This window comes from Taudactylus pleione, unplaced genomic scaffold (assembly GCF_031769625.1).
Source record: "Taudactylus pleione unplaced genomic scaffold, aTauple2 ptg000156l, whole genome shotgun sequence".
Taxonomy (NCBI): Eukaryota; Metazoa; Chordata; class Amphibia; order Anura; family Myobatrachidae; genus Taudactylus; species Taudactylus pleione.
In genome coordinates, this window is record NW_028284558.1 from 22,513,140 (window position 1) to 22,541,138 (window position 27,999).

The following is a 27,999-nucleotide window of genomic DNA, read 5'->3' on the forward strand; positions in this document are numbered from 1 at the left end:
ATCACCTGGAAAGGTCCATCAGTCGGTGGAATGTGGGACGGTTCGGTAGGGATCGCTTTCCCTATGTTCTTCCTCAAGCAGGTCAGACAGGACATTGCTATCTTTTCTGCTTGTGAAGAAAAACCTGGTGCGCACCAGTATGCTCTCACCAACTTGCACATACCTTGCTTTCCCAGATGAGTCAGACCGTGTGCTGCCTCAGCCAGGCTGGGGTAATATGCCTTGGGGGCTACTGGCTTACCTTGTCCGTCCCTCCAGAGCCCGGAGGACTCTTGCCCACATCCCTTGGACTTTTCCTGAATTGAACACAAATTGAATTGCCCACATCTCTTGGACTTTTCCTGAATTGAACACAAATTTTGCATCTCAATTAATTTCAACATATCAATTGTTTGGAAAGACATAATTTTTTCAGTGGGGGAAAACATTTTTAACCCTGCTGCCCATTTTGCAGCTTCATCGGCTCTGTTGTTGCCCAATGACACCGGGTCATCCTCACATGTATGGGCTTTACACTTGATTACTGCCAATGCTTTGGGCAGTTGGATTGCTTCTAAAAGATGTTTTATGTGTCGGGAATGTGCAACTGGTGTGCCTGCTGCTGTCATAACATTTCTCAGACGCCATAGAGCCCCGAAATCGTGCACCACCTCGAACGCGTACCTTGAGTCAGTGTAAATGTTAGCAGATTTGCCTGCTGCCAGTTCACACGCTCTAGTTAGTGCTTCTAACTCTGCCACCTGGGCTGAGTGAGGAGGACCAAGAGGTTTGGCTTCTATGATGTCTGTGTCATTTACAACAGCATAACCTGTACATAATTCACCTGTGTCTGTTTGTCTATGACAACTCCCATCCATGTAAAAAGTCACATCTACATTCTCTAAAGGTGTGTCGTGTATGTCAGGTCTAGCAGTAAAGGTCTGATTCAGATATTCCATACAATCGTGTGTATCATTATGTCCACTGAACTCACCCTCCGCCAGCAACTCGTCTCCCTCCACTATGAACCCCCAACTAACGATACTGCCTTTGAACTAGGGATGTGCAGGCTCGGTTCTACTCGGTTCCGTTCGTTTTTTTTTCCCGAATCTTATTGGGTTTCAGCTGTCACAAGTTTTGGATAGCCAATAAGATTCGGTAAAAAAAAACGAATGGAACCGAGTAGAACCGAGCCTGCACATCCCTACTTTGAACCTCTATATACCCCTGCCTATACCTTCTAATATCCCGCCTATAAACCTCTAAGGATGACGCTAATTTGCGTACGCAGTCATACAGTAAATAAAGACAGCAGACCTAGAACCTGTGGTTCCAAAGCACAAAGTATTATTCAAGTAAAAGTACAGCAGTTACACGCTATGATCCTCATATAATCTTAGTGCAAAGAAATTATACAGACCCAAGTACAATTATACATACGTAGCGCTCTCTGGTCCAGATGTAGGCATCAGCAAGAAACCCCCATCAATCAGCATTCAGCACGAAGACTAGGAACCCAGGGTCAGAGCACACATATTTATACCCCCCAGGAATAAACAACACAATAGAGAAGTTTGTCGCTAATACCATTGGTCCTAAAGGAGAGGGCATATGTTACAAGGCATTTAACAGGTTGGTTCAAATAGACACAGTCCAGCCTCTAACAACTGGTGGTCTCTGGTTTCCCGCCTCATGCAAATCCTAACAGTTGGTCATATAATGTACATTTTGTTGCTTGAAGTCTCTGCGGTCCATAAGTTGAGAATGCATGTTGCGATCTCTCCATCGATATTACCGGAATACTGTTGAGAGAGTACGCATCAGTACAACACCAATCATGGCTTACTTATCACGTATAAAACCTTAGTTACGAAATAACCTTTATTTCCTAGCAATGATAATAAATGTGCATACTCAAATCTTATACCTTAAAGCTTATGGAAACTTGTATGTGAATATGTAATGTGTGAGTATGTGGGGTTTGATGTAAAGACGCTAGTTAACTTGGGGCAGATGCGTGTGCATGGAGCTAATATTCAGCGTTTTCATATAGGATCTTATGCATTCGCTAATATGCGACTAGTTAACAGCGCAATTGTGCGCATTAATGTGTGTATGAGAAATGGTGAAAGGTGCAATCGCATGATGCTAATAGTAATAGTATTATTGCCACATGTACTAAAAGTGTGAGTTTATCTAAAATGGTGCTTAGGCAGCCATTCGCAAAATGGCGTCTTGCGAACTCATTTCCAAGATGGCGTCTTGCAGCCAGTCGCAAGATGGCGTCGCTGCGATCCAATTTTAAACTGATCTTGTCTCAGCACTATATACTGCTGCACCTTTGTATAATGCCCACATGAACCAGGAGCGTTTCAAGAGAGGAGGGGGCCTGTGTGCTGTATTCGTCACGGGCCCCCTCCTCTCAGTCCAGCGGCTGGCAGCACACTGAGTGCAGCACCGCACTCATAGACTCTGGGCACTAGAGTCTATAGCGCATGTGCAGGTCACCAGGAAAATGTCAGTGGCAGCAATTTTCCCTGTACTGCGCATGCGCAAAACAATGGGAAAATAGCCGCTGCGTCCATTTTCCAGGCGTTTTTACAGCACTGACACCAGCACTGATGTGGGACTCCAGAGAGGTAAATATGGGTGCAAGGTGTGTGGTGCGGGCCCAGACCCAGGGGCCCGTGTGCACCGCACACCCTGCACCCATTATAAATATGCCCCTGGCATGAACCCTTAGGTTCATATATGTATCTGGAAATCTGCCTCTGATACTAGCTGCCTCCCCAGGCATTTACCTCCCAGCACGTCACTGGTACACACTATATATCGCCTAGTGTGTACCCTACGTAAATCCAAATCCTTGTCTACAGAGAGGTTCACACTTCTCAGAGCAAGGCAATAATACTGTAGTTCTTCCACCAGGTGCATAAATGATGAGGCTTCCAGACCAAACTGTAAGGCTGGGCCATTACTGCACTCAGTAAAGAAGCCTTTTTGGTACCATACAGCTGCAATTTTTCTATTGGCACATGTTCATGAGAAGAGCCAATGACCACATAGATGAGGTGGTTAAAGATCATGGAGTCATTGCCAAAGAAGAAGGAAGATCCACTGTAACTGCCACCTCACCTGTAAGGTACCATCTACACCTAACTTATCTGTACCCACACCAACAACCGGCATACCACTATTCATTAAAATTGGGGGGGGGGGTGTTTAAAGTAAAAAAAAGAAAACTGGACCCTTACCCGATGACTGAACAGTAGCAGAACATGATATTGGATTTGTATGTTCTGGAACCTGAGGCACAATATCCCGAGCTGCATCTGGAGTGGCTCTAGAGACCTGATGAATGTTGACCCTAAATGGATCTTAAACAAAAGCAATCATTTGCTTTAATGCAGTGTATTAAAGTTTGTACAATACCAACATAAAAATAAACAATACATACCTCTTCTCCATCATCAACTAACGTGACCCTGGCTGTATGTCTTGTATGTAAGAAATCAGGATATGAACATTAGAAAACAACAAAAACATTGTGTCTGTCTACCTTCAGTGTTTAAACTTACCAATACACACGTACAATCAAAGTGAGGTAAATAGTTATCTAGTGACATGTAGGTGTAATATCAAGCTGTGGTGGACGTGGAGGGGTGAGAAGGGGCATTGCTGTCATGCACATTCACACCTGACACAAGCTCTTCTGAGATGATCCTCCGCACTGGCTCCTCATAATCAAGGTATTCAATGTCTATAGGGAACCACCACCAGTGTGCTGTGCAGTTTTGCACTATTCAGCCATCTTCACCTTTCTTTTGATATCTGAGAACTTGAAGCCCTTTCCACATTGAGACCCGTTTGTCTTAATATGGCCGACCGCATTAACTGCTCACAGCTGGTTCTTCCGCATGGGTGAGGTGCATGTAGCCTACTTTCCAAACAGTGGCTCATCATTTGGGACAATGCATTTACCATGGCCACATTTTCTTCATATCAAAATTGAACATTACGACTTGACTTTGCTTTCCCTGCCTCCCTCTGCTCCTCTGAGTCTGACTCCTGCTGCACCTCCTGTGCAGGCTCCTCTCCCTCACCCTCCCTCTCTTCCCCCCCTCTATCTGAACAAATAAGACACACAAGACAAAGAAAAACAGAAAAAGAAAACCTACACCAACACTAATACCCCTTATACACTAGCATCGATAACCCGGGTTATTGCACGTGAACGTGTAGCAACCCAGGTTACTGTGCAGTGTGAAAGGGCCAGGTTAAAATAAACCATATCTAAACCCTGGTCACCAGAAGGGTTGAACACGTGTTCAACCCTGCTCATGATGCAGCGTGAATAGGTAACCTGGGTCGATGCGACCTGGGTCTCGTTCACTACATAGGAAGAGCCAGGGCGTGGAGATGAGATCATCTCCAAGCACTGGCTCAACACGTGATGCTGATGACATCATCGACCTGGCATTAGTTCCGGGTCAGGTCGCCAGTCTGAACAAGGTCTCAGCCAGGTCGCACCTGGGATGGGTGCGTGACCATAAACCCGGGTGCGACCTGGCATTCAGATGTAAAAGAGGTATTGCTCTATATTCCTCACAGGCACACACAAATAAACACCGACAAGATTAATACAAAATGCACAGCAAACAAAAATGAGACACACACTAAGAAAACACAACTTTCATCAATTGTAATATATCTCACAAAATGCTCTCCAAACTTTATTCTCCTACCACCATCTAACTCAAACCATCTCACTAGACCCTCACTCTGTGTTTGAGCAGTTTGGAGCATTTTTATAAGGGGTTTGTGTTGTAGAAATTCCATGTGGTATGTTTAGAACAATAGAAAAGCACTAGGAAATGTTTGTAAATTTTTGGTCTGATAATCATTTTTATTAGGCATTGTATTCCATTGGAAATAACAAATCCAACAGACTTCACTGCTGGATTTCAATAGACACTGAAAACTGACATTTAGTAATATACATTTTTTTAGACCCTAACATGCCGTTGATACCTCTCGGTGTCGTAAAATACACAAAACTGACTCTTAATAAATTTATCCCATAATGTCTCTCATAGAAACACAGCACACATGCTCATTTAGGGGTTTATTTACTGCATTCCATATTTAAAATGCAATTGTAGTGTGATATTTCACGTAAATTCACATTGCACCACTGTGATCAGCCTGTGGTCTATTTAGACATACAGGCTGATCACAGGCAGATGTCAGGCAGAGCAGAGAAGGAGTCGGGGAAAAGGTGGAAACCCTGCATAACATAATCTGAAGACAGCGTTATATCAGGGCTTTCTCCAGTATTTTTTTTACAATTGAACATTAGTAAATTTGAAACAGATCGCATTTCCCATTACAAGTATGGGAAATGCGATCTGCTTACTAAAATCATGCAAACTTAAAGGCTTGGAGCAGTTTTTCTACGAAAACAGTACCAATGGTCATTTAATACAATTAAGTGATACTAAAATAATGTGAAAAAGGTGTGATAATGGTAAATATGCCCATTAATAATTTCAAACAATACGGGGAGATAAATACTAAGGGCTTGATTCAGTTTAGGACAGAATTGCAAAGCTGCACGCAAGCAGCTTTGCAATTATGTCCTTGCAATTATGGTCATGCAGCCAGAGACATCAAGCCTCCTGCATGCATAACTTATCGGAGTAGCATTGTACAATGCAGCATCGGATAATCTGCGAGAACATCGGCCAGCTCAGTGACCCATGGGGTCACACAAGCCGGCCTCCACAGATGAGAGAAAGACGTCAAGAAATCTCCGTCAGCCGATGGAGATCCTGGCCTCTTCCCTCACCCCCAACGGCGATGACATGCCTCCATTTTGGGAAACAGAGGCCGACACTGCCCACAAACTGCAGTCTGCGTGCGGGATCGCTGACTCGTTCTGCACAGGGCGCAGAACAGGTCTGGCGCCTGCGCAGATTCCCAAACATGCTGAATCAGGCCCCAAGTCTAAATTGTTTCATATTAATATTGTTAACAGACAACTGTTTTATTTTGACACATATTGGCCAATTTATACAATGAAAGCAAATTCCTGATTGGTTTGTATGGGCTACTTTGTCAATGAATAAACCCTAGCATAAAGCATAAACACACACACACACACGTAAAATTTGGCTATTTTGTCACTTGAAATTGTATAATAAATTGAACATAACTCATTGAAAAAGCATATGGGTTACGATAAAGTCATTTCTAAAACAAAAATAGAATATACGAGATATAAATAATAGACTAGTTTGTATAATAAATATGGCAACAAGCACATTACAGTGTATCAGTCTTGCTTCCTAGATTCCTAAAATAAAACCTTCTTTTTCTCTAAAACATAACCTGAATTTTCAGTTGGCACAATTCAGAGAGTTTAGCACAGTCTTTATTGTAGAGTGTTCATTAAACTTTATTTGGGGAATTGTTGTGAGATGAGGACACAGTACAAGTAATGATCTTCCTTCTATAATGTATAAGAATGAAAAATGTAAAAATAAGAATAATGTGCAGTAAAATACTCCACCTCCCAGACTTCTTGTCTGCAGATAAATTATGTCAGTGATACTGTACCACAAATGAGAGCCATGCAATCTGCAATGAACCAGTCCTTCCCAGTAATAGAGTCAATAGCTTACTTATGTGGGTGTAAGTAAAATTAATGAAAGTAACTGATAGAAGAAACAAAAAAAACTAATTAAAAACTGAGGAACTAAAAAAGACAATGGGCCTGATTCTCTACCGATCGCAACTGCGATTACGCACGCAATCAGCCAATTGTTGCATCCTGCACATGCGTATGCATCGCAGTGCACGAACACTCCACTGTGATCAGAACTGTGATCGCAGTGACCACGCAGATCCATCGCAGAGTGTTTGACAGGAAGTACCGTTTGGGGTGGTGACAGGGGGCGGTCCGTAGAAACTCAGGAGTCCCAGTGCATTTGATTGGCGTTGCAGGGGCGTACATAAATTAGCCACTGCGATGCCTTACACAGCTTGGGCTTTCACTGTGTGCGATGAGGTTAGCAATTCCTGAGTAAGGTGCAAGTGTGCGTGCAGCTGTGATTGCACTCTATGTTACAGATGGTTTCGCAGTCTTGCTAAGTATTGCAGTCTTGCTAAGATGTGTGAGGTAAAGTGGGCATCTTTATGTTGTGCTGCGATGGCATAGCGATCGCAGTAGATTAGCATACTATTGCAGTGAGACTGTGCGTATTCGCTATTGCATTTGCAGTTGTGATCCGTAATGAATCAGGCCCAATGTGCGTATATTTGCCTTTAATATTTTTCCAGACATTCCTCTGCTGACATTTTAAAGTGGCGAACACCATTTATTTGCCAGTTCTGTACTATAGAAACAAGAAAATCCCTGGAAAAACATCTGTACAGAGCAACCCCTGGGTCTCCAGCTAGGGAATGGAGCACATTAGTTAACATTTACAGTAGTTATTATAGTACAGCTTTATTTACTACCAAAGCCATCATTAAAATTATAATAAATGAGAAATGTAATAATTTTTATTGCTGGATCCATTGTAGACTCCAAGACTGGTCAGGGCTCCGTTGATGACTCCCCTCCGGTCAGCTGGTCTCCCATGCTGCACTGTGGCCTGGTCATCAGTTGACAGGGTCATGGAGCAGGATGGGAGATCACCTGACGGAGGACATGGAAGACATCACCTGAGGCCGGATCATGCAGGCAAGTGTAATTAAGGGAGAGGGGGGGTCGCAGGAGGGAGGGAAGGACCTCAGGGGGTCCACGATCATGGGGGGCGGGGCTTAATGATGTGGGCAGGGATTAGCGCCCGGGGGGTAGCAGCGGCGGCTGGTCGGTGCATGCGCGGGGCACTGGTCACGATATTTTTTTGCAAAAATGCCGTGACTAGTGTGTGGAGGGGATTCACAGGGACAGAGCTTTCTTGCAAGAAAGTAAGTAGTACTAAATCCCTGTGATATTGCCTGAATTCGCAATACGAATTCAGTCGGTAATATCACACTACAATCTGCATTACTAATGCGGATTGTAGTAAATAGAGCCCACAGTGTCACAATATTTTTTATGAATAAGAAAAGAATAATATACTGTGCTACCACTTACAGTTTCACAAGATTCTTTATGAGTAAAACACTGCGCTAACACTTACAGTGTCACAAAATTTTTTATGAATAAGAAAAGAATAATATACTGTGCTACCACTTACAGTTTCACAAGATTCTTTATGAGTAAAACACTGCGCTAACACTTACAGTGTCACAAGATTTTTTATGAATAAGAAAAGAATAATATACTGTGCTACCACTTACAGTTTCACAAGATTCTTTATGAGTAAAACACTGCACTAACACTTACAGTGTCACAAGATTTTTTATGAATAAGAAAAGAATAACACACTTCACTACCACTTACGGTGTCACAATATTTTTTATGAATAAGAATAACACACTGCGCTACGACTTATCCAAAATACGTGGATGATAAACTGTGGTCTGGCCATCAGTGTCACCAAACAATAGTAGCGTAGCTAGTACACACCAAAATAAATATATATATATATATCTTTTATTTTTTGTGGAATTATTAATTTTAATTAACTTCTTATTTTTTTACACTGGGGAAGAGCCCTCCTAGACAACACAGCACCTCTTTATATACTGCAGCCCTAGCCCCTTGGTGGACAGGACAACAAAGCAGCACCCCTTTATGTACTGCAGCCCCTCTGTATGTACTGCAGCTCCAGTACCTTTATGGACAACACAGCAGCAGCCCTTTATGTACTGCAGCCCCTTGATTATCAGGACAACAGTGACACAGCAGCACCCCCCACACACTTTATGTACTGCATCCCCAGCCCCTTTATGAACAACACAGCAGCAGCCCTTTATTTACTGCAGCCACCCCAGCCCCTTGATTGACAGGACAACAGTGACAAAGCAGCACCACCCCCCCTTTATGTACTGCAGCCCCAGCCCAATAACACTGCACCCTTGAATAGACAGAGCAGCACAGAGCACGTCTGTTCTCTGTACACTATCCATAGCCAGAGTGAAAATGGCGGTGATCACCGGGCCTTTTATAGAACCCAAAACCTGCGAGAATCCAACAGCGGGATGATGATGTTTTGCTTTGTTTTGGATTCAGAGTTAGGCGGGAAAACCTGATCCGGACTCGGATCTGACTTGGAATTGCAATGTTCGGGTGGGTCCGGTACTCAGATAACCGGATCCGCTAATCTCTAGTTACTGTATTGCAAGTAGAGCTGTGCTCTGTTTTGGTTTTGCTTTTGGTTCTGAATCTTCATCGTGTTTTGGTTTTGGCAAGACCATGCTCAATTGTTTAAGTTATTAATTTCTGTTAAAATTTATAAAAACAGCTTCAATTATGTACATTGGATCTTTTTTTTGTTCCTACAGTATTATTAACATCAATGATATTCAATTCCAGCCAAATTTGACCACCTCACAGCTCACAAAATTGAATTCACACATATTGGCCAAAGGTTGCAGCAAGCTTGCTGGCTAAAGTAAGCAATAGAGCAGCAGCACAAACACATGGCAGTTTAAAAGAACATAGCAAATCTATGAACTACAGATGTGTCCACTGTCATCTTACCCGTGATGCATACGCACGTGCGCATGCATCGCAGTAGCGACCAGCAGCACCAGGCTGCATATATTCACACCCCAGATCTGCCAATGTAATGTCTATAGTCCCGGAAGCAAATATTTGCATGTGCTCATTCGCGGGCACATTTTACAGTGATTACATTGCAGTGATGCATACGCATCACAGGTAAGATGACAGTTGACACATCTGTATAGTGGCAGTACAGTGGCAAACAAGATGGCAGTTTATTAAACTAGATGCCTATAAAATGCTTTCATTAATCAAAAACTAGATCAGAGGCCCAGATCCAGCATATCAAAATGTATATGGAGTATTTATGTAGTGGAAGCCAGGTACAGTGCTTGATTGATTGACTGATTGATTGATTACTAACAGTAATAACTATAAAGAAAAGTAAATTGAAGATAAGGAACAAACTATTAAAAAAACAAGTTTCCAAATGTGAGATTTTCTAATGCAATTGCAAACTAGATCCAAGCGACAAATCACAGGCCCAAGGACAGTACATGTAAATGGAGGTGGATTATTTATGTAGTGAAAGCTAGTTAAAGTATTGATTGATTGATTGATTGCTAACAGTAATAAGTATAAATAAAAGTATATTGGAGATATGAAACAAAATGTTATAAAAAACAAGGTTACAAAATCCCAATGAGATTTTTAAAATGGAAACTGAATCCAAACAGCAAATCACAGGCCTGAGGACAATAGAAGAGATTCAAGGCAGAGAAACAGCCTAGTAGAAGTTGATAATTATTAATTACATGATTTGATGATACTACTCTATCTGTGGAGAAGCTGCAGGAAACTGGGCCGATACTACTGATTCAGAATCCGGTGATGCATGGTTTTGCAAGATATGGAAGAACATAAACTCTCTAGTAAAGTACAGTATTATATATTGCCTGTCAAACACACACCATAAAGAATGATAAGGAGGATAAGTTGGTGATGGATGGTCTTGCATGATACAGGTGAATTAAATTTAAGGATCCTCAACTATGTACATATAGGCCATTTAGGACTGCTTGCACCTATGCTCCTGAGGAAGTTGGACACCCTTTACCAAGCGAAATGCATTGAGCGGTGCCTACTTGTTCTGGACTCATTGCACTGGACTCCTGACATAATTTCTCTGTTGGATTTGGATTATCTCCTGTCTACTATTGGTGACTTTAAAGGTTACCTGGCAGATCTAAAACAGCCCAACAGTGTGCAAATATCAGTTGCTAAAGGGACTGTTTGGACTTTAGGATTCCCAAACTGGTAATATTTTGCTGCTTAATTTGGAGTAGTTGGACACTAATGAGAGAGTTATTAGAGCAATACTAATCAATACAGTAGCCAGCTGTTATAAAGTGCACTGATTCTTTTAATGTGTTTAATGACCTATTATTCACCTATATGCTAATAAATGTTTGAGTTTTTTTATTGTAAACCATCAATTTATTATATTTTATACTTGATACTAAGGGGTAAATTTACTAAAGTGAGAGTTTTTAGAAGTGAGTTTTAAAAGTGATGTTGCCCATAGCATCCAATCAGATTCTAGCTATTATCTTCCAGAAGGTGCTATACATGTTAAGTAGAATCTGATTGGATGCTATGGGCAACATCACTTTTAAAACTCACTTCTAAAACTCTCACTTTAGTAAATTTACCCTTAAGTGTTTAGCGCTGGTATTATTTATTCCTATCTTTAAGATACAGAAAAATTATGCCTTTCAAACACCCACAATCTTGGCAAAACCCATAATGAAAGTGGTACATGATGAAATTGTCTTTGGGCCCTCCCACCCACGTTTATGTTGTATATTATAAAGTACATTCACATTTTAACACATCAAGTACTTCAGCAACAGGGGATTTCACTTTTGTGGCTGAAGTGCTTGATTTGTTTGGGCTCCCACAAAAGAATACACCTTGGTTGTTTGGTAAATGTACTGATCCAAGCTACCAATGGGCTTATAATGGCTAACAGTGTTGTTAATCATCATCACATTTGGAAGATGTCATTATCATCCTCATTATCACCCCCATCACTGTTGTTAATATCATCATCACACAATATTAGCTCATTCCCACTGGAATCCATCATTACAGAAATCTTTGCTTGTTGTAATTGGTGGCAAAGGACTTCCTCATAGAATTTGTAGTTCATTTTGATGAACATCAGTTTTTCCACATATTTTTGAAGTAGCCTCCTACACTGATCGCTCATAAGGTTCCCGACTGTGCTAAATACTCTTTCTGAGTACACATTGCAGGGTGGGCAGATTTAATAAACAAAAACTAGTTTGTACAAGGGGTTCCAAATTCCTTTCTGTCCTGCCAGTATTCAAAGGGACTATGTGACATGCTAATTTGTACATTGTAATCAAAGTATTCCTCCACCATTCTATTGATGCTTACTTTATCAGATTGACTCACGGTGTCAACTATTCTGTTAATTTTGACCAGATGTCATAATGTTTCACTCTGGTGCACTGAGTTGACTCATCAACATCACTAGTGGATTTCTTGGTAAAGGTCAGTTTTTTTCCTGGCAGCAGCACTTGCAGGAGAAATCGTTATTGCATGTGCCACTTGAGCTGACAACTTACTCACAAGAAGCTCTTTGCATCTTTTAAGATTTGTATTAGTTTAAAAGAAAGACACTATTTCCAACTTAAACCTAGGATCAAGCATGGTTGCTAAATGTTATGATCCAATTGCAAGATGTTGCAAACCCTTTGGTCCTGGTGAGGTAAAAAAAGAACTTGATATACAAGTCCAACATACTCAGTGGAATCAATTTGTTTCATCTCCTCCTTCAGCCTCTCTAGCTGCTTTGCTAGTAGTTTAATTAAAAGTATGACCTGAATCAGGCTGGTGGTGTCTAAACTCATTTCGTTGGTTACAATTTCAAATAGTTTCAGTAGCTTGCATAAAACTGATCTCCACTGTGCTTTATTAGAAACATAGAATGTGATGGCAGATTAGAACCACTTGGCCCATCTAGTCTGCCCTAAACTAAGGTAACATACCCCCCTCCCTATCTCAAAGCTTTATATGTATGTTTGGAGGGCTTGTTGCTGTTCCTCCAGTCACTGAAGCATATGAAGGGTATAACTTAATTTAGTTATTGCCTCTTGCTTCAGTTGGTGGCATGGCAATTTGCACTGTTGTTACAGCTGCTACAATCTTCTACCTGAGGTTGCTGAATGTTGAAAATGCCCAGAAATATTTCAGGTTACAGTTAGCATGTTCTGCATTCATTTGTTATTTAAGAAATTCTGAACCACCAAGTTTGTTGTGTGGGCAAAACAGTTTGTGCTAGCTTCGTGTGTTAGATACTGCTGCTGTTGTTGAAAGTGATACACCCACAGTACAACTTGTCCACATACTGTATCTGTAATTGAGTGGATAGTTGGCACAATGGCATTTTCAAGGCAAAGAAGATTGTTTTAAATATCCTGGTGCAGGTGAGGAATTGCTCTACTGATAAAATGGATTTAAGATGGAATTTGGTAGCATAGACACATGGCCTTAGCTAATTGTCTAAAATCAGATGAATTGATTTGGAATAATGGATGCAGATCTAATGCTAACATATTCATCATGGCTTCATTGATCCACTGTGCTACAGGATGATGGCTATCTTACTTGGTTCCTCTTGCAAATGATTGTTTCACAGTCAACTTTGCTTGAAACTACTAGTCTTCTTGGTCCCATTGTGTCATAAAGATTCACCCCTGGTAGCAGCAACCATAGTAGTCAAAGATTCTTCTTGGGAATCCTGAAAATGGGAGGAGTCAGTTTGCTTTTGCAAATTGGATGCAGGGCTAATGAGGAGTTTGATGATGAAGGTGTTGGCAGTAGAGATTGCATGTGCTGGGATCTATGCATGCTGCTGTGTTGTTGTTATCTACCTCTATTGTTTTTACACCTTAGTATTAGCAGGATCTATATAATGTTATTATATGCATTTGTTTATTAACCTTTATGAGTAAAACTATCCCATATATGTGCAATCATTTACCTCCTTTTTACAATAGGGGCATACTACAATTGGGGTTTTGAGCGCAGTTTATTCTTATTTTGTCTGCAATATCTGTACCAGAGGGCTGGGCATCCCTCTACCAACTGCAGCCCTCCCCACTCATTTTGTTATACCCCTGTGTGCAGTGTCCTATTGACTTTACAATGCTGCTGGTAGCTGATGCTGTACTGCTTGTTATTGATGATTTTTCAGATTTGCTAAATGATTTGAATGAAGTTGCTGCAAATGATGTAACAAGGAGAAGGTGCCTAGATAGTTAATGTTCCTGCTAGAGATGTGTGGTTCGGTTTTCCTGAAATACGAAAACACCTGAAATTAGGGGTTCCGAGTCGAATTGAGTCAAAGTTCTGAACCACTTTGGGGTTCTCAGTCAGACTGAGTGCCGGTTCAGTTCTGCAGTCAGTTGAGAACTCGGGTTTTGGATTGCATTTAAGTCCCCCTCCAGGTGCCATGGCGTGAGAGGAGCAGGAGTTTGAGAGAAGTGTGTTCCTGTACCTGGAGCCCTGCCAGCCAATCAGCATCTGCTACCATGGGAACAGGCCACTAATTGGCTGAGAGAGACTGTCTCTTAACCAATTAGTGGGCTGGCCTTTGATTGACAGTCACCCACTATGCTTTCACCAGGGGACCTAGTGAAATGTGTCCACGGCTGTGGCATTACCCCCTGCTAACGGAGCCTGGTGTCGATACTAAAAATATGGGGGACCTCTATGCAAGTTTTTTCCCATATTTTTAGGACCAGGGCCGTATCCAAGAGCTTGGGGCTGGTTCATTAAATATGGGGACCCCTACACATTTTTTTTCCCCCATATTTTTTGAACAAGGGCCGGCTCAAAGAGCCCAGGGCTGGTTATGCTTGGGAGGGGGTACCCCACATCAACATTGTATAGTTTATATTAACCGCCATCCTGTCTGCCACTGCAGTGCCACTCTGTTTAAGATGTGCTATTTTCTTTTTTAAAATGCCATGTGTTTGTGCCACTGCTCTGTTGCTTAGTTTAGGAGTAAAACAATATTGTGAGCTGGTCAAAATGACTGGAAATTTTATTGAGGTTAATAATACTGTAGGAACGAAACAGATCCAAAAAACAAGATTTTAGCTGTTTTTATAAAAAAAAATAAAAAAAATTCAGATCCCAAACCAAAACAGAGGGTGGTTTTGGCAAAACCAAAGTCAAAACTCAACGACGAATTAGAACCAAAAACAAAACACAGGGGTCTGTGCTGTGGGGGAAGGGTTCTGTGCTATGAGGGGAGAAGGGTCTGTGCTGTGAGGGGAGGGGGGGGTCTGTGCTGTGAGGGTAGAGGAGTCTATGCTGTAAAGGAAGAGGGGCCTGTGTTGAGGGTCTATTGTGTGAGGAGAGGAGGGACTGTGCTGTGAGGGGAGGGGGGTCTGTGCTGTGAGGGGAGGGGGTTCTGTGCTGTCCCTCTGGGCACTAAGAGGTGTACTAATAGATAAAGGGAGGGGCCCAATACTTACCATAGATCAGCAGCTGATGAGAAGTCTAAGGGGAAAAACGGTGTTACTGGATGAACAAGCAGAGTAACATAATGAGAACTGACCTTCCAACTACCAAGGACATAGAAATGCCTAAATTAAGCACAATTGACCCAAAGTGCCTATTTTGGTTATATAATGCACGTGTTAGGGGGAAAATACAAGTATGGTGTAAACTAGGAAACTTCAGAAAAGAAATTTGCCTATAAATTACTAACTTTTGGGTGCTAAATGCCATATAATGGTAACGTATATGGTAGAATTGTCTGTGGTAAGGAACAGGATTCTAGGAAAAGGACCATTCCATGCTCTATATTGCATAGGCAAACGTAAGGAAACTGTCACTTATTCAGCTCTTTGTATTTCACACGTCAACCTATACAGTTTTCTCTCATTTTATCATTTGCTTATTATTTGTTCATTGAGGAAAAAGTCATCTATCTCACTACTTCCAGAATCGTCTGACTTTTCCCTTAGTGGTAAATACTCTTTGCTGTCTATCATTGCATCGTCCTGTCTCTCCTTACAACACATTGCATTACTGATGATCCCTCTGCCAGCATTCTGCACTCAACACTGTAACCTTCTCACGTGGACAATTCTCCTGTCTTTTCCTCTCCCATGATCCACACCACTGTTATCCCAGCCACTTTATGCTGCTTATCCTCCATACTGCCCCGATAAGCTCTGTATTATTATTATTATATTATATATTTTTGTTCCTATATTTGACATTACATCCACAATTATTCCCTTTTCTATATTTCTTGTCCTGCACCCTGCTTTCCTTTCCCACCTCCATCTTATCCTATGAATAACCTGCCTGTTATCTTGCTTCTAGGGAGGTAACTGCTGAATGTAGCCAGATTTCTGTAGACAAGATGCCATAGGGGAAGCACCATGATGTCAATGGAGCGATGTATGATGATACAAAGCAACCATAGCAATGCTGCTGAGTTACAGCTGTCATATGTATACATTTTATACATCAGTTATAACTGGCTTTACATGAACTTTTAGTCAATAAAAGAGAATACTGTAGAAAATCAACCAGAAGGCAATGTTGTACAAATGAAGTGAAGGAAAAATATAAGTGAATATATAGATTATATCACCACCTATATTTTAGAGAGAAATCAAGCTACTTATTAAATAGGTTCAATGAATCATTGTGGCATCATTTATACGGCTGTTACACACATCAATTTTTAAAAAGAAATACAAAACAACAGTGCTGCTTACAAATCCAGAGTCTCTTCCTAACCTCCATCATACTTATGGTAGCTAAGGTACAATGCAATAGTCTTACTGGTGGCAGTTGGTGTACAATGCATCTGTCATACTGGTGGTAGCTGGGGTACAATGCATCTGTCATACTGGTGGTAGCTGGGGTACAATGCATCTGTCATACTGGTGGTAGCTGGGGTACAATGCATCTGTCATACTGGTGGTAGCTGGGGTACAATGCATCTGTCATACTGGTGGTAGCTGGGGTACAATGCATCTGTCATACTGGTGGTAGCTGGGGTACAATGCATCTGTCATACTGGTGGTAGCTGCGGTACAATGCATCCGTCATACTGGTGGTAGCTGGGGTACAATGCATCAGTCATACTGGTGGTAGCTGCGGTACAATGTATCCGTCATACTGGTGGTAGTTGGGGTACAATGCATCCATCATACTGGTGGTAGCTGGGGTACAATGCATCTGTCATACTGGTAGTAGCTGTGCTACAATGCATCTGTCATACTGGTGGTAGCTGGGGTACAATGTATCTGTCATACTGGTGGTAGCTGGGGTACAATGCATCAGTCATACTGGTGGTAGCTGGGGTACAATGCAATAGTCTTACTGGTGGCAGTTGGTGTACAATGCATCTGTCATACTGGTGGTAGCTGGGGTACAATGCATCTGTCATACTGGTGGTAGCTGGGGTACAATGCATCTGTCATACTGGTGGTAGCTGGGGTACAATGCATCTGTCATACTGGTGGTAGCTGCGGTACAATGTATCCGTCATACAGGTGGTAGCTGGTGTAAAATGTATCTGTCATACTGGTGGTAGCTGGGGTACAATGCATCAGTCATACTGGTGGTAGCTGCGGTACAATGTATCCGTCATACTGGTGGTAGTTGGGGTACAATGCATCCATCATACTGGTGGTAGCTGGGGTACAATACATCTGTCATACTGGTGGTAGCTAGGGTACAATGCATCTGTCATACTGGTGGTAGCTGGGGTAAAATGTATCTGTCATACTGGTGGTAGCTGGGGTACAATGCATATGTCATACTGGTGGTAGCTGGGGTACAATGTATCTGTCATACTGGCGGTAGCTGGGGTACAATGCATCAGTCATACTGGTGGTAGCTGGGGTACAATGCATCTGTCATACTGGTGGTAACTGGGGTACTATGCATGTCATACTGGTGGTAGCTGGGGTACAAAGTATCTGTCATACTGGCAGTAGCTGGGGTACAATGCATCAGTCTTACTGGTGGTAGCCGGGGCACAATGTATCCGTCATACTGGTGGTAGCTGGGGTACAATGCATCTGTCATACTGGTGGTAGCTGGGGTACAATACATCTGTCATACTGGTAGTAGCTAGGGTACAATGCATCTGTCATACTGGTGGTAGCTGGGGTACAATGTATCTGTCATACTGGTGGTAGCTGGGGTACAATGCATATGTCATACTGGTGGTAGCTGGGGTACAATGCATCTGTCATACTGGTGGTAGCTGGGGTACAATGCATCAATCATACTGGTGGTAGCTGGGGTACAATGCATCTATCATACTGGTGGCAGCTGGGGTACTATGCATCTTTCATACTGGTGGTAGCTGGGGTACAATGCATACATCATACTGGTGGTAGCTGGGGTACAATGCATCTGTCATACTGGTGGTAGCTGGGGTACAATGTATCTGTCATACTGGTAGAAGCAGTGGTACAATGCATCAATCATACTGGTGGTAGCTGGGGTACAATGTATCTGTCATACTGGTGGTAGCTGGGGTACAATGCATACATCATACTGGTGGTAGCTGGGATACAATGCATCTGTCATACTGGTGGTAGCTGGGGTACAATGTATCTGTCATACTGGTAGAAGCAGTGGTACAATGCATCAATCATACTGGTGGTAGCTGGGGTACAATATATCTGTCATACTGGTGGTAGCTGGGGTACAATGCATCTGTCATACTGGTGGTAGCTGGGGTACAATGTATCTGTCATACTGGTGGTAGCTGGGGTACAATGTATCTTTCATACTGGTAGTAGCTGTGGTACAATGCATCTGTCATATTGGTGGTAGCTGGGGTACAATGCATACATTATACTGGTGGTAGCTGGGGTACAATGCATCTGTCATACTGGTGTAGCTGGGGTACAATGTATCTGTCATTCTGGTGGTAGCTGGGGTACAATGTATCTGTCATACTGGTAGTAGCTGTGGTACAATGCATCCGTCATACTGGTGGTAGCTGGGGTACATTGCATCTGTCATACTGGTGGTAGCTGGGGTACAATGCATTTGTCATACTGGTGGTAGCTGGGGTACAATGCATTTGTCATACTGGTGGTAGCTGGAGTACAATGCTTCTGTCATACTGGTGGTAGCTGGGGTACAATGCATCCATCATACTGGTGGTAGCTAGGGTACAATGCATCTGTCATACTGGTGGTAGCTGGGTACAATGTATCTGTCATACTGGTAGTAGCTGTGGTACAATGCATCAATCATACTGGTGGTAGCTTGGGTACAATGTATCTGTCATACTGGTGGTAGCTGGGGTACAATGCATCTGTCATACTGGTGGTAGCTGGGGTACAATGCATCCATCATACTGGTGGTAGCTAAGGTACAATGCATCAGTCTTACTGGTGGTAGCCGGGGTACAATGTATCCGTCATACTGGTGGTAGCTGGGGTACAATGCATCTGTCATACTGGTGGTAGCTGGGGTACAATGCATCCATCATACTGGTTGTAGCTGTGGTACAATGCATCTGTCATACTGGTGGTAGCTAGGGTACAATGCATCTGTCATAGTGGTGGTAGCTGGGGTACAATGCATCAATCGTACTGGTGGTAGCTGGGGTACAATGCATCCGTCATGCTGGTGGTAGCTGGGCTACAATGCATCCGTCATACTGGTGGTAGCTGGGGTACAATGCATCTGTCATACTGGTGGTAGCTGGGGTGCAAAGTGTCTGTCATACTGGTGGTAGCTGGGCTACAATGCATCTCTCATACTGTTGGTAGCTGTGGTACAATGAATCCGCCATACTTGTGGTAACTGGGGTTTAATGAATTTTACACATTTCTATTGATTTCACTTAATTCGGCTTTTGCTGCCCTGACTAGCCCTAACTTATTGCACCAGCCTCCGCCACACTCGGTATTGGGTATCGCTAGGATACTGTAAGTTTTTTGTACAGTTACAGTAGGTAGAGGCAACATAATTTTTTTTTTCCTTTAAAACTTGTAGGGAAAATACTGTGTACAGTATATTTAACCCTGCCTACATTTGTGTTGACTTTACCTATAGTACTTTTGGCCCTGGCCACAGTACTTGAAACGACTTTCATATTTTATTTCCAGGGACTCTAAGGCCCTCATTCAGAGCCGTACGCTCTGAGCAGAGCGCACGCTCTGAATGAGGGCCGCCCTCCATAATTATGGAGCGTCCTCCTGGACGCTCGTATAGCTGTGGGTCACCACCCACAGCCTATACGAGCGTGCAGTTTGATGGCCGCGATGGTCTTGACCATCGCCACTGCGAGCCGGAGCCTGCGGTTGAGTTTTTCAACCGCAAGGCCCTGAGTGATTTTGGCTCTATCAGAGCCAAAATCACGCCCACTGACATCACTAGTGATGTCAGTGAGCCGGCTTCTGACGGTAGGCGTTCCCTTGGGAACGCCCCCGTCAGGGAGGCACGCCCCCGGCACGCCCACCAAAGGGGGCGTGCTGTCAATCAACATCAACAGCACGCCCCCTTTGATCAGACACACGAGCGAAGGAAAGTCCTTCGCTCGTCGCGTCTGGCGCATGCGCACGACGGAGCTCCCGCCGTCGTGCGCATGCGCAGTGCACAACATCGCCCCACTTGCGAGCGGACAGCCGCTTGCGAGTGGGTCTGAATCAGGCCCTAAGTTCCCTGTGTACAACTGAGCTGCAACTCTGCACCCTGACATTCAGGCCTGTCGGATTTCTCTGAACCACTCCTCTCTAGCTAATAATATATACTGTATACATTAATTTGAATGGCCCTTGGCATGCAGACTGCCTTTTTGTATGGGAAATTGTTCATGTCTGAGCCTGATTTGATGAAATACAGTACAACACAGGACTAGAATATAGTGTTGCAGGAAATAGACTTTCCCACTAGCATTTATCAATTACATTTTTGTATTGCCTTTATAATTTTAGATATGACTCCACCTTTGCTGGGGCAGGAGCAATTATGTTGGATCTTATATTCTACCAGCATAGAAAGTCCATAAATGCTTAAATTATTTAAACTCTAATTCCATGAGACTTCCGGCTCCACCAACTATGCAGTGAGCTGTACCTGGCGGCACCTGCTCTCTGGACCCAGCAATCTCGCAATTACATGGCTGTTTGACAGCCTCTAATTTGCCCCCTTAAGCACCCGCTGCTACCTCTGACCCCCCTCACCTGTATGGATCACTTCTTATCCTCTCCAATGCCGGGGAAAACGCAGAGAAGCCGCGCTGACCGCTGACTGCCGCCCCTCTGGATCCAAGATGGCGGCCGTGACTCCAGTGCTGGGAGACTCTGTATCCCCAGTTCCACAACCTGCTGCTCATATCTCTTCCGAACCTGTTACAGGTACCACTGGCTCTTTTATTACTTATGGGTAGGTCATTAAAGAGGCAATGACACCCATGCTTCAGGAACAGGCAGATCTTTTTCAGCAAACATTGTCTGCCTTAAAGTGCCAGCTACAAGCATTATCCCAGAGAGTCTCTGAGACCGAAAATGTATCTGGTACCAATTTTCTTGAACTTAACACTCTCACGGCTGATTTTGCTACACTACATAAGTCTCATTTGCAATTACTTAATAAAGTTGACGACCTTGAAAATAGATAGTGTTGCAACTATTTAAGAATGGTAGGATTACCGGAAACTCTCAAAGGACTGCACCTTGTTAATTTTTTTACCAATACACTCACTACCTGCACTTTTGGATGTTGATGAGGGTTGTAAATATATCATTGTGGAGAGAGCTCACCGTCTGGGCCCACAAAGGAATACCCCTGACTGCAGACCCCGGGTTGTAATATTTAGATGCCTGAACTTTATTCATAAGGATATCATATGGTCAGCATCTCACAGGCACCGAAACTTAACTTGGGAAGGCCACAGATTATTTGTGTTCCAAGACTTTTCTACAGAAGTCACCAAAGCCTGGAAAGAATTTTCCCCTATCTGCCAAAATTTGATTCAACATGGTCGTCGCTTTGCTCTTTTATTCCTGGCATGTCTGAGATTATATGACGGGGATACTTATAAAGATTTATCTACTGCTGCGGATGCCAAGGCATATCTACGAGAGCTATCTGAATCCGAAAAGGCTGATGAGCCCTCTTCTCCTGCCTCCTCTGCTGTGGTTTGATCAAATTTTGTCTCATTGACACTTGTCTTTATTCCGTCTACAGTCTATGATGTTGTTCATGGATGTATTTGTAGCAGATGAGCTATACTATTATATTGCTTTCCGCTTAACAGTTCTGAGGATATTGTTTGCTGATAGGCATATTTTGGCTGGGCCTGGTTAGGAGTCTGGTGACCGGGACTCTATTTTGGCGCTTACCACCAGTGCCTACCGATAGCCTTTGCTTTGATATTGAAACAACGTATTCACTATATTATGCAACTGCCGCTATTTTTTGTCATTGCTGTATTTTTCTTGCCCCTCTGTATGTCTTCTTCCTACTATGTTTCTATTTCCTCCCCTTGTCCATTTATATGTTATTTTTCCTATTTGCTATATCTTTATGACACTTTATGGAAAGATAGAAATTCTGTCTGTTTGCAGCACAGTTCATACCCTGCTACTTTATTTTTAGGCTATTGATATGTCACAGATAAAGTTTGGCACTTGGAATGTGTGGGGTTTCTTCCCCGATAAAACGCAAAAAAAATGTGCTAGATTTAAATAAGTTACATTTAAGTCTGGTGTGTTTGCAGGAGACACATTTAGTATCGGCAGAAGAGGTTAAACTTAATATGTTTGGGTGGAAGGTGTTGGCGTCGGCCCCGTACAACTCCAAGTCCAGAGGAGTGGTGATAATAGCCAAGCACTCTCTTCCTATTTCTGTACTTTCGACTAAGACCGATCCTGAGGGTCGCTATGTTGTTATGGAAACCTCCATTTATGATTTACCCTATGTGATTTGTACCATTTATGCCCCCAATAGATATGACAAACTGTTCTTGCGTTCTGTACTTGTCTAGCCTATATCCTATATGCAATGATAATTTAAGTTTATGTGGGGATTTGAATATGATTGCCTCGAGAAGAATGGATTGTCAACATCCGTTTGACAATCCACACACTCACCTAGATTTGGTATACCTTATGTTATGCAACAGCTCCATTTGACAATTTGACAGATATATGGAGGGCCAAACATCCCATTGAAAGACAAAATTCATGCTTGTCGGCTGCCCATGGCTCCCTATCACGTCTAGACTATATTTTGGTATCTGACTCTGTCTTTTTGAAGTCATTAGATAGCTGCCTTGAACCAATAAGTTTGTAGGACCATGCTCTTGTTTGGGCTATAATGGCGGTTAATGTAGATAGTGGCCCATTTCGACAGTGGGGGTTTCCTTCTCATTTGATTTCATTACTAAAATTTTGCAATAAGATTGAGTCCTCCTGGCAAGCCTACAAGCAGGATAATCTTTTGCATGAGCAAGATGACCCTTTGCTGTTCTGGCAGGCTTCGAAAGCTGTAATTAGAGGGCATATCATTTTTTATGTTGCACATAACCAAAAGAGATATTTGAATATTTTTAAATCTGCTCAGCAGTCCCTCACAGATTCTTTTGCTTTATTTAAATCATCTCCTACTCCTACCTATAAAAAAGCATATTTGGAACGCAAGGCCCATTTTGATGGGATTCTGACTGATATGGGGGATCAATGTACTTTTCATAAAGGGTTTCAGTTTTATAAATATGGCAAGAAAACTGGACGCCTTTTATCTAATCTCTAATCTAATGACGGAATGCTGTAGTTCCTATAGGCCTATTTCTCTCCTTAATATTGATTATAACATTTTATTAAAAATTCTGGCGGAGCAGATGAAAGTGTTGTTGATTCATGAGGACCAGACTGGGTTTATCTGGGGGAGACATTCGATGGCCAATATACACAGAACACTGGCGGCAGCTCAATGGGTACAATTTTCAAATACTGCTGCCTTGCCTACAAATCTTTCCTTTGATGCCGAAAAGGCCTTTGGATGGGATGTAGTCAGGAAGCCGACGGTCGAAATGCCGAACACCGGCTTCCCGACTGTCTAATCCAGGCAAAGTACTAATGACAGGCATTGAAATCCCGATGCCTGTCATTAGACCTATGCCAGGAGCCCGACGCCCAGCATACCGAACCGCGGGGGGGAAGGTTAGGTGTCAGGGCTCCCAGGGGTACTTAGGGTTAGGCACCTCCCTGGGAGGGTTAGGCTAGGGGAAAGGGGGTTAGGGTTAGGCACCCCCGGGGGGAAGTTAGGGCTAGGCACCCCCCCGGGAGACTTAGGTTTAGGCTGCGGGGATGGGGGGTTTGTTTTAGGCACTTGGGGGAAGGCTAAGGTTAGGCACCCCTAAGGGAGGGTTAGGGATAGGGGGGAAAATAGGGTTAGTATACTTACCTTATTAGTGATCGGGATCTTCACCTCTGCAAGGCTTCCGATGTCGGGATTTGAACCGCCAGCCATGCCTACTACACCCCTTTGGACTGGTGTCCTGGGGCCATTTATTTTACACACTACATAAATTTGGGTTTCATTCTGACTTTATTAAGCTTCTGATCTTGTTATATGCCAACTCATCTTCACAGATTGTTTGTAGGTTATATTTCTGATCCCTTTTTTATATATAAAGGCACCAGACAAGGGTGTCCTCTATAACCGCTCCTATTTGCCCTTGCACTGGAGCCGATTGCCATAGATTTGTGTCAATCCATGGTGTTCCGAGGAATCCAGGTTGGTGCAGTTGATCTTAAGATGGCATTGTTTGCTGATGACATGCTCTTATTTATGTCTGACACGGCTTCCTCGGCTCTGGAGGTAATTCGTCTGATAGACCTTTTTGGATCTTTCGCGGGTTATAGGATGAATGTGGCCAAGTCAGAATACCTGCCTCTTTCCGGTACCCCTGCTGACTTTCTTTCAATTCCTATATTTTCACACCTACGTCTGGCCCGCCCTGCGCTAAAATATTTAGAGATATATATTCCTTTTGATTCTGGAGAACTATACTCAGTAAACTTTTCCCCATTGTTACGTTCTCTCACAAAATTGCTGACAGACTGGTTATCCTTACCTCTTTCCTTCCTGGGTCGAGTTGCCATTTTGAAAAGTATTGTATTCCCTAAGATCTCATATCCCATGCAAATGTTACCGATTGCCATGACTAAAACAGATCTCTATGCACTTCAAAAAGTATTTTCTAAATTCACTTGGAACCATGGTAAACCGAGGATTGCTATGACTAAACTGGAGAGGGGGGATTGGGTGTTCCCGATCTAAAAACCTTCTCACTATCTGTCTTTTTTCGGTATATATCAGACTGGTTTTTGAACCGATCTGTTTACACTTCCCTCACTGTGGAAAAATAACTGTTTAAACCATACTCCTTGAGTGCGCTACTCCATACCCCCAGAAATTCCATACCTCAACCGATCCTACTAAACCCCTTGTTTAGGGACAGTTACCTAGCCTGGATTATGATGAACCGCAAGTTGAAACGTAATTGGCGCTTTACCCCATTTATATCTATTTGTGGTAACCCTTTATTTTCCCCAGCTATGGATAACAGGGGCTTCTCTGACTGGATACAGAAGGGGATTCTATTAATAAATTATATATTTGACCCTGGAGGTAACATATTGTCGTTTGCTACCATTAGAGATACCTTTTAATATTTCAAGTAAGTGTTTTTATATGTATCTTCAACTGCGTCATTATATTCATAGCTTACTTAGAGCCTTTTCATCTCAAGATACGTCTCACCCTATAGTCTCACTTTTATTATATATAAAATCCCGTCCTTATCATACTAGACTGTTAAATGCTGTTTTTATTAAAGGATGTACTTCCAACGTCTGGAAATCTGTGTGTACTAGTTAGTCTAAAGATATAACATCATTCCCCGACCCTGATGTACTCCTTTCACATTTTGACTCCACAATGAAGTATTTGCATACAGCAGTGCTTCAAGAAGTACATTATAAAATCTTGAATATAACATATATTTCACAACATCAGAGGAAATATATGGTTCCTAATGAAACAGGTCATTGCCTTAGATGGTGCTATATCTCAGCTTCTTTTTATCACAATTTCTGGGAGTGTGGTAAGATTTGCCCATTCTGGAACAAAATAGTGATGTTTATGAATGAGATTTTTTCACTATACCTACGCCCGGATCCTTTAGCTATATTATGTCTTCATTATGCTAACTGAGATCTAGGGGGGTCGATTCAGACCAGGACGCTAAGTTGCGCTCTCTCGCTGCCAAAAGGGGCCGGGTATGCAAATTCCACGAACACACTGTCTGGTGTAAGGAGGCCCTCTATGTCTTAGAAAGCGACGGCAGAGCGAACTCACGCCGGTATAAAGACGCCCACTTTTCTTTCTTAACACACGTCATCTCCAGGAAGTGTATGATTAATCAGAACCATCGAGAGCCATTGGAGCTGCACTCAGCGCTTGAGGTAGACCCTACCCCACTGCAATCACTGCAGGCTGAAATACAACCAAGTGACGTGTACAATGACGCCTCCATGCTAATTATGCACAGCAGCACCGCTCCCCTGTTCACAAGCACCTTCCCCTGTTACCACCCACATACAGCACTGTCACTCAAAGTAGCGCTCAGTCTTTGTGTTAAGAGAGCATGATTCCCGATCGCAATGACTGGTTTGCGCATGCATCCGCGGCTTAGTGTCCAGGTTTGAATCGGGCCCTAGGTCCGAAACGCAAGTCTATTATCCCATCACTCTCCATTATCCTAACTGCGGCCAAAAAAGCTATTTTAATCCAATGGACCAGTGAAACTCCACCTTTTCTCTCAACAGTACAATATTTATTACTCAAGATTCTGTATTTTGACAGGAGGGCATCATTTCCAGATGTCGAGAAGGGAGTTGTGAGATTCTATAAGAGGTGGGGACCATATATTGAACATCTCCAACCTCAATCTCAGACTCAAATCCTACAGGTGATTGAAAGTACAAGTTGGTATCTTTTGAGACAGCTTACTTGAATTTAATTATTAGAAATTTTACAATTTTTTAGACTATCGATATTTTTATTGCCATTTTGTTTGTGATGTTGGTTAATATGACCGTCGGCTGCAGAGGGTTGTCTTCCAATTTCATCTTCTTGGAAGGTGTTAAGATATTCTGATTAATTCTTTGATTCCTATGTCCCTGCCATCCCTCCTTTTGTGTTATCCTGTTTGTCTGTCTTGTCTCCCCCATTATTTGTATTTATAGGCATATTGTTTAAACATTAGTATGTTGGAGATACTTTCTCCTTATATGTTCAGCGGATGTATTTGTAACTGTGCTCTACGTTCAGAGCTGGACTACGACTTTTGAACGTTATGTATCTCTATACTTAATATTTCACCCCACTATGTATCACTGTTATTATCTACACTATTGAGTGATATTACTATTGGATTTATTGTGCTGTTTCTACAATTGGTTGGATAACCTTAACTGTTTGAGGGCTCGATTCAGACCTGCTCGCTAGATGCCTTCACATGCAGCGAAAGTATGCAAATCCGCGATCGCACAGCAAAGCAATAGCACGCCCACTATGTCTTGGCGTGTGATTGCGGTGTGTATTTAGATGCCCAAAAGTCTGTCTTAAGATGCCCACTTTCCCACGTCATCTCCAGGAAATGTATGCAACCATCGGTAACATCGAGTACCATCGGAAGCGAACGCAGCACTTGTGGTTGACCATACCCTACCGCAAGCACTGCGAGTTGTTCAGTGTATAAAACAACCATGTGACATGTACTATGATGCTGCGTCTTAATTATGCATGCCTCTGAAACGGCGTTAAGACGCTCTGGCACGGCTGCGTTCGCACCACCACTCCCCCGTTTCCATCGAGCATTCCCTGTCACCACCCACAAACTACTTGTCCTGTCACTCATTCTAGCGAGCTGGCTATGCGCAGCGTGCGAACACTTCCCAATTTCATGGACTAGTTTGTGCACACACACTGCGATGCATACGCATGCGCAGATTACAAACATTGGCAGCCTAGCGAGCAGGTCTGAATCGGGCCCTAAGTTCTCCATTTCATTCCAATATATTTTTGTAATAATTGTAATTTTTTGCAAAAATTCTTAATAAACAGATTTTAAAAAAATAAAAAAATCTAATTCCATGGGCCAAATGTAATAGTGTGTCTGTTTTGGTAAATTGTGAGTTTGGTGCTAAACTCACAATTTTTCACAACACTCCAATGTAATAGGGTGTCTGTTCACTAAAACTCGCATTTTTCAGAGTTACTAAAACTCT